Source organism: Gavialis gangeticus, unplaced genomic scaffold, assembly GCF_001723915.1.
Source record: "Gavialis gangeticus isolate Ggan-Ray unplaced genomic scaffold, GavGan_comp1, whole genome shotgun sequence".
NCBI classification, from domain to species: Eukaryota; Metazoa; Chordata; order Crocodylia; family Gavialidae; genus Gavialis; species Gavialis gangeticus.
The window spans coordinates 9,899,652-9,907,463 of record NW_017729016.1 but is presented as its reverse complement, the minus strand read 5'-3'; the positions used below and the strand labels follow the sequence as shown (position 1 = coordinate 9,907,463).

Genomic DNA, 7,812 nt, shown 5'->3' with positions numbered 1-7,812 from the left:
ACACACACACACACACACACACACACACACACACACACACACACACACACACGTGAAACAAACAGTACCACAGGCTCACAGGCTCTTGGTTTTTGTGCTTGGCAAAGATCCTGAGTGTGAATCCCCATGCTGCATACAGTTGACTTCAGGGATGCAGTCATGGATTACTGTCCTATATATTCATTGAACTGTTGTATCCAATGCAAATCAAGCTGCTGGATGGAAGTAAAAAAGGAAGCTATTATCTGGCATCCTGAAGAAAGAAGAAAAGTAGCACAGCTTTTGGGTGAAAGTGAAAGCTACTTGCTAATGTAAATGAAGAACAAACTGGAGCAAAAAGCCCAGGATGAAATTTTGAAACACTTCAAATCACTCGCTCATCTCTGCACATCACAGGTACAATCCACTAACTGGGTCTGGCTTTGTAGTGCCAACTATTTACAATATCCTGCTTCTGTTCAAACTGCCTTCAGCTATCCAGTATCTGCCAGCTGAGGCTTCTGCACAAGGAAAGCTGTACAGGAATGGTGCAGGACTATAATAATGTGACCACATGTTACCAGGAGCTTGAATTAATCAACTTTAAAAATTCCTCTGTTGAGCAGATAGCTAGCTTTGCCTTGGAGGTTGTACTGGGGTCTCTGGAAGAAATGGGATATTTGCACATTGTAGGAGCAGCAAAGCTTCTTTTAGTGCTGGGGAGGGGAAGAAGAGGGGAAAACCTCATAACAGCTCAGGGCCTGGAAAGACATGTATGCACTGGACTAATCAGCATTTACACAGGTGTAAACAGCAAGGAGACACATGACAAACTCTGACACTGGTGTAATTTCATCTGATCTATTGGAATTAGTGTTGCACAAAAGCAGGGGTAAAACTGTTCCAGGGTAAGTTACACCAAGGAAGATGTCAGCCAGCAGCATGTTGCGTGGAAGCTGTTTGCTCAAGTTAAACAGGCTATTTCTTGCTCTCCCATCATAGTGGTGAGACACTACAATAACTACTGCAGGCAAATACCAGTGTACTCTAGGGGCACATCCACACATGCAGGCACATGCAATTGCAGCAGCTCAAATAGAAGCGGCACAAATTTGAGCTGGGGCTTTTTGCCTCAGCTCACATGCCTGGACATGCATTTTGCTTTAGGGCAAATTGTGCCACTTAGGGCAAAATAATCCTGCCTTGCTCCTCCTTGATCTGTGGCCAGGGGGAGCTAGAGGCTGCAGCCAGCACCTGTGCTGGCCCCAACCATATAAAAACCTGCCTTGTGCTGGCCTCAGCAGTATAAAAAGCTGCCCTGGCAAGTAGCTCAGGACTACTCACTTTCAGGAGCTTCTGGGGTGTACCACTCATTCACTAGCCCCACAAGGGGTTTAAGGCCCACTCTAATAGGGTGTACAAATAGATAGGCACTTCTGAGGCCTAGCCAATTGGTACCTGGGGACACTACCCCTTGTGCCAGCTGGACTGCTGAACCAGCCCTGAGAGTTCCCTGCACCCTCTACCCACTGCAGCAGTCTGGCAGTGGTGGCTGCTGCCTGGCTACGACCGGCTGCCACCTGCGACAGCACGTGGCCCCAAGGCTGCACGACTGCCAAATCCAGATGACAGTATGGCCATTAGAGGCATCTGCACCTCTGGGCCAGCTGCCAGTGGGCTGTGGCTGCACATTTGGCCTTTGTGCGGTACTACTGCCACGTGTGATGCTACCCTGCCATCTGGGTAGCTATCACCCGGAAGATGTTCTCAGTGTGGTGGCATGCTTTGAACTGTCAAATCATGTCCTCCTGGCCACTTGGGACCAGGTCAGCCGCCTCCAGCTGGGTTCCAGGTGTCAGCTCTGAGTGGGCCACCCCCCCGGTCCCAGCCTCCTGCTCACCCCTCCAGCCTCCCTGATTGCTCCCCCACCTGGCCCCAGGCCCCACACATCTCTTCGCCTGCCCCAGCATTCCTGCACTCACCGATTGCAGCAGCGGCTGTCAGGGCCACTCGGGGCCTCATGGCACAGCCCCCGCCCCCACATGGTGTGAGGCAGCGGGGTTTGGCCCCAACTGCCTGGCACCCGCCAGCGCTGCCACTGCCACACTGCAGGGGTGCAGCCCAGATCAGCAAGACACTGTCAGGAAGCTCGGGGCCACTGTGGCTGTCACCCAGGGCTCAACGCTGCTCAGTCTGAGCGGCCCCAAGGTGCCCAACAGTGAGCAGCACCCCATGAAACCAGGTTGCACCCCCATGATGTGGCAGAAGCAGCATGGGTGCCAGGCGGCCAGGGCCAATCCCCACTGTCCCATGCCAGGAAGGGGGGCAGTGCCATGAGGCCATGCAGGGACGCTGGGGCCAGGTGTGGGGGGGGCAATTGGGGAGCTGGGGCTGGGTCCCCCCCTTACCTCCCCAATCCCCCTACTGACCTGTCACGGAGCCTAGGTCTAGGTCTCTGCAGCCTGAACTGTTGCTTGCCCTGCATGGGCAGGCAGTGTGCTTCAGCACCAGGACAAGGGCCAGCCATAGAGACCAGAATGGCTCTGTGGAGGACCCAAGCTTCCGGTTGCCTCACGGCATGGCCAGGGACCATGCCCTGTCCTGCCTTCCCCTGGGGTATTTTTTGATACCTGCATTTCCAGGTATCAAATTTTGCACCCCCTTCCTCCCCCTGCTGCAAATATGCAGCACAGGGAATGTTTTTTTGTTCCCGGCATGTATCTTGCAGCATCTCAAAGGAGTTTGAGATGCTTTTCAAGAGGCACATGCAGGCTCATGTGGACACACTAGGGAGGATGGCTGCATTCAGACAAAGGCCCTCTGTGCATGCGACATCTCTTCAGCTGATCTACAACATACATACCTAAGTCTGCCGGCACCTGCGAGCAATAGAGGAGATTCTAGTCCGTGACTCCAGCCTGTGGAGGAGATGATATGCTATGGAGCATAAGCAGCATACAGATAAACCCATTCTCTGCTGTGTTCTCACAGATGTCTTCTAAGTCTTTTCACAGTGAAAGGATTTAACATCATTCTTCCCATTAAATCAATGGCATTTCTGTAGCCAAATCCCTGTGTGCCATTTTAAGACAGACAATGCAACCGTGCTTAGCACATTCTCTTAAAGATAAAGCAGCAGCTCCTAGACATACACTGGGTACAGTGGAGGCCAGTCTCAACTGCCAGTTAATAAGGAGAGATGATGCAGACCATTCATACTAAGAGACAGAATTTTTTTTTTATTCCTGGCTGTGGCAATGCTAGGGAACATGAGAAAATAAAGATGCAGCAAAGGCAGGAACAAAAGTGTAGACTTGAAAGTGACCATTATTGCTTTCTTTTTTCCTTTGCCATTAAGGCTGCAAGAGAATGAAGATTCACCATGACAAACAGACTGCTGAAATGAGAATGTCATCACAGCAGGTTTCCCCATTACAAGAACAAATCTGGGCAGGGAAAATAAAAAAATGTGGCTCCTTAGTTTTCTACCTGAGGGATACAATATTTTATGGCTTGGAAATTTTTAGCATGCAGTGGCTTTGTGAACCTGCAGGGTGTTTGGTTCTTTGGTTTTCACTTGCATATCAACATGAAGTTAGAAGAAAAGAACAATACCATTTAGGGCTAATTCATTCCTGGAGATGCTTTATCTGGAGCTGCAGTCTTCATTATCTCAGAGTTTCCTATTACTTGCTGGAGGGATGAATTTCTCACAGAAACGATCACATGAAAACTGGAAAGACACATAATAGAAAAAGGAATAGGGGAGGGGGAGAACCTCTAAGCTTTCCCTCAAACTCAATTGCAGTGCTAAAAATAACTAGAAAAAATCCAGGATTGTTTAATTGCTTCCTGAATATTTTTCTGTAAGTTCTATCATGTGAGCTTTTATTCTGATGTCAACACAGATAACCTTTTGGATGAACTGTCCAACTTCTTCAGGGTCCATGAACTACTGTTGTGTAGCAGAGTAAGCATAGGACAGAAATACAGGAGTGTTGAGGTCTAAGCCTTGTCTCTGCTATTTTGCCTGGTGGAACATGTCCTGCATTCCTCAAGAGTGCATTTTGTTACCCATGACTGTGATGTGACAGTTTCTTCTACTGTGTTTGCAATGCACTTTGTCTACATTGTGGTAGCACATAGAAGCCTGAGTCAGACCAGGACCCCATTATGCTGCTAGACATTATGCAGATATATATGCATAAAGGCGTTCTCTTGACATAAAGTGATTGAAATCCAAGTTTAAGAAGCAGCAAGCAGGTATAGACAGGTGGCCCAAGGAATGGATGAGATGCTGTTGGTTAGTATAACATGCATCGGTCCAAATACGGAATATGGGAATGCATTTGTAAGTCTTTGTTCATGGCAAAAATCCCTGAATGCTTTGCAGTGATCTAAAAACCTGGCAAGAAGGAGGTAATTTGAGCACAGAACTGGAGGACTATTTACACTGCAATCTAGGAGTGCAACTGCAGTTTGTGGAGATGTAGCTATGCCAACCATAAACTAGTTAGTTCAGGTACTGACAGCAGCATAGACAAGATACTGTGACCACAGCTTGCATTAACTGCTCAAGTATTTACCAGGGTCCTACCAAACCCACCCAGTGCTGTTGGTAAGAGGTATGGCAGCTAAAGCTAGCCCAGGTATGATCTCCAGTCTCCCCCCAGGATGCTGTGCAGGTACATCCTGAATTCTAATCTCAGTCTGGGATGACTTCTGTTACACTGAGCCATGACAGAATTCCACCTTCTATTTGTAAAACGGTATTGTGAATTGTGAGAATTAATGGATATTTATTAGTTGCTGTGAAGAAGATGGCAGGGATAGGCATGGATGTGGACTTTATAAACCAGGTGGCTGACAGACAGCCAAAAAGGACTGAAGAGAATAAAATTGAAATCTCTTGGAGAAAACTCCAATCTGAGCTAAAAGCGAGAGACAATCTCCAATTTAGCATTCATCGATTAGCTCTGAGGGCAGCTGCACTGAGTAACTGGAGTTACCATTGCAGTTTCTCAAGGCAAAAAAAAAGTTAAGATCACAATTACAAAATAAAATAAGGGTAAATACATAAAATGAAGGTAAAATTTGCTTTACAAAAATCCTACAGTTTATTGATTTTACTTTAATTAGAAAGAAATTCCCCCACCCCCCCTTCCCCATCTACCCTCTTGTCCTCAATACTATGTTTCAAGGCCTATTTTTTAAATGCAACTGTGAATAAGTAGAAGAGCTTCTGTTGGGGGGCGGGGAAGAATTTTAAAGATTTTTCATGCATGTTGCAGCTGCTTAAAGTGTTGAACCAGACTTATCCATGTGTCCTTTCTGGACTGTATTTAAGAACAGTCAAGCAGCTCTTGGACAGCAAAGGGTTTCTTTTAAATGTATGTACCAGCCATACAAATAAAGATGGTTCCCAGTATGAATAACACTACAGAAGACAGAGGGAATATTGGAAATTGCAAAGTAAACTTATCTGCCGTAGCAATCTCTAAAACTTTACCTGTCATCTCTGAGAACACTTGGAGGAGGTAGAGGATCCCAGCAGACTGGAGAAGGAAAAAACTTAGGAGCTGTTGTTAAACAGGGAGAAAAAAGAAATCCACGGAGATTACAGGTATATCAGCCTCCATACCACACAGAATATTAGAATAAATTATTAAACAGTTTATAAGCAGATGGAGAATAATAAAGTGATTAAAAAGAGAAAACATGTAAAGAACAAATCGTGTCAAAACCAATTTACATTACTTTCTTAGCCAGAATAACTGGCTCGGACAATAAAGGAGAAACAGTCAATGAGAGACTTGTTTTAGTATGATAGATAACTTTATTAAAGATTTTGATACCATCTCACATGCCATTGAGGAAAATGTAGCCTTGGGCGGTGGTTTTCAACCTGTGGTCTGCAGAGCCCTGGGGGAGGGCAGGTCTGTAGATTATGTCTAAGGGGGTCCACAGAAGATGACTATTATCAATCAAAAGTATGCAAATATTCACACTTACAATTTGAAGTCATCCACAACTCCATTAGAAATTTTTTAGGGGTCTGCAAATGAGAAAAAGTTGAAAACCCCCTGGCTTAGTGGGATTCGCAACTGGTTGAAACATTGCACCTGAAGAACAGGTATCAGTGGTTCACTATCAGATGGGAAGGAACTTTCAAGTGGGTTCCCACAAGAAGCTGCCCTAAGATTAGTTGTATCCTTATTAACAAACTGGCCAAAGAACACACTCATCACAAGACAAGCAGTTCCTCTTTGATCTCTCAGTTCTAATCCTTAAAGGGAATTTACAAAACACCTTTCATGGATGAGCCTATGAACTTCACATCATAAACCTACCGATACAAAATAAATAAATAAATAAATCATGGACTCAATATAGACATTAGATTTATGACACTTTACAAAGTGCGTGGCATCTGATTCACCAGGTACCTTCCTGACCTCACCATTTACATTCCCCCTGCCCCCTTTCCTCCTCCACTCTCCTTCTCTACCTTTTGTCTTCCTAGTTTCCAGTTATTTACTTTTTCACAAACTGCCTCTCTTCTACCTTGGAAAACTCAGCTAGAACAGTCTCCCTTGCTTACCTTAGGCATTATTTCCCCCTTGTTCCCCCTCCTCTCCCTTCTCTACTCATTGTAAATAGGTGGAAATTAGGAAAACATTCTCACTGAGATCCTGTCACACTTTCAGCTTCTTTCATTCCTTGGAGATCTCAGAACAGTAGAGACTCCCTATGCCTGAAGAATGGTGCTTGGGCCCAAAAGCTTGCAAAAGGCTTTTTTCCAACTACTCAGTTGGTCGAATAAAAGAGATTACATCTACCCAAAGTGCCTTCTTTTCCAAAGTATACTTAAAACATTTGTGAAGAGTATCGAAGTAGTAACATGGCAAGCTCCCTGAAGGATGGGATCAGAATTAAAATGTGATCTGGTTAGAAGGTACTTATTAAAGAGCAGTAAAATGTAAGATACTTGCTCATTCAAACAGTGGAGGAAAGTTCTCCAGAGACTGGTGCTCTTCTCTACGTTTGAGTGGGCAATAGAAACACAGGCACCTGTAGGCTGTGTTCTTTTTGTTTGCAGGAGATTGAGGAAAATATTAGTAAGTCATGGGTTATCTCCATGTCATCTTTGATCCATTCTTTCTAGTCAAAGAAACACTTTCTACTTGCTCACAATGGATCTTGCAAATAACACACCCACCTCTTTCATTTTTATTCTAGGGTTTAAAGAATGCCAAATTTCAAAGCTACCTGTATTCAAATGCCTTCATGTTTATCTTAATTAAAAAAGGATCTTGGGACAGGTTCTCTGCTAATGTAAACAATCATAGAAAGCAGCTGCACCAATTTACGCCAGCCAAGGACAAGCCCCCACATTTATGAGCAAGGTGCCTGTGTTGAAGTGCAGCTTTGCATTGAACATGCATATTCTAATCTAGGACACTAAGTCCTTGGCTGAGCCCTTCTAATGTAAATACTCTGTACAAAACACGCTCACTCTCCCCCACATGCATATTCATGATATAACAGCTCCTGACAAAGATAATACTTTATGCAGACAGTGCCATTATTAGCTCTGACTGACAGGTGGATTTCTAATCTAACTTACATATGTCTCAAACAGAACACAAGAGCTTTGATATCAAATGCATTTTTAAAAATGAAGCTAAAATGTGGTTGGAGGGTGACAAAGGAGAGATGTGCCAGGTCCTCTGCTATTGGGTGCCACTTAGCAGCTGATGATAACTATACATTGAAACAAATATGAACAAGTGATTGATGCCTATTTCTGTTCTCTGCAGGCCCGGTCGCCCA

General features: G+C 44.9%; 1 long non-coding RNA gene across 1 annotated transcript in view; it reads right to left on the bottom strand.

Annotated features, from left to right (window-relative positions):
• The window catches only part of LOC109294453, a 14,626-nt gene extending 9,076 nt beyond the window's left edge, over positions 1-5,550 (bottom strand). The window contains exon 1 of the long non-coding RNA XR_002096523.1: positions 5,489-5,550. This is a non-coding gene — a long non-coding RNA (uncharacterized LOC109294453). The remainder of the gene's footprint in view (positions 1-5,488) is intronic.
• Between the last annotated feature and the right edge of the window lie 2,262 nt (positions 5,551-7,812).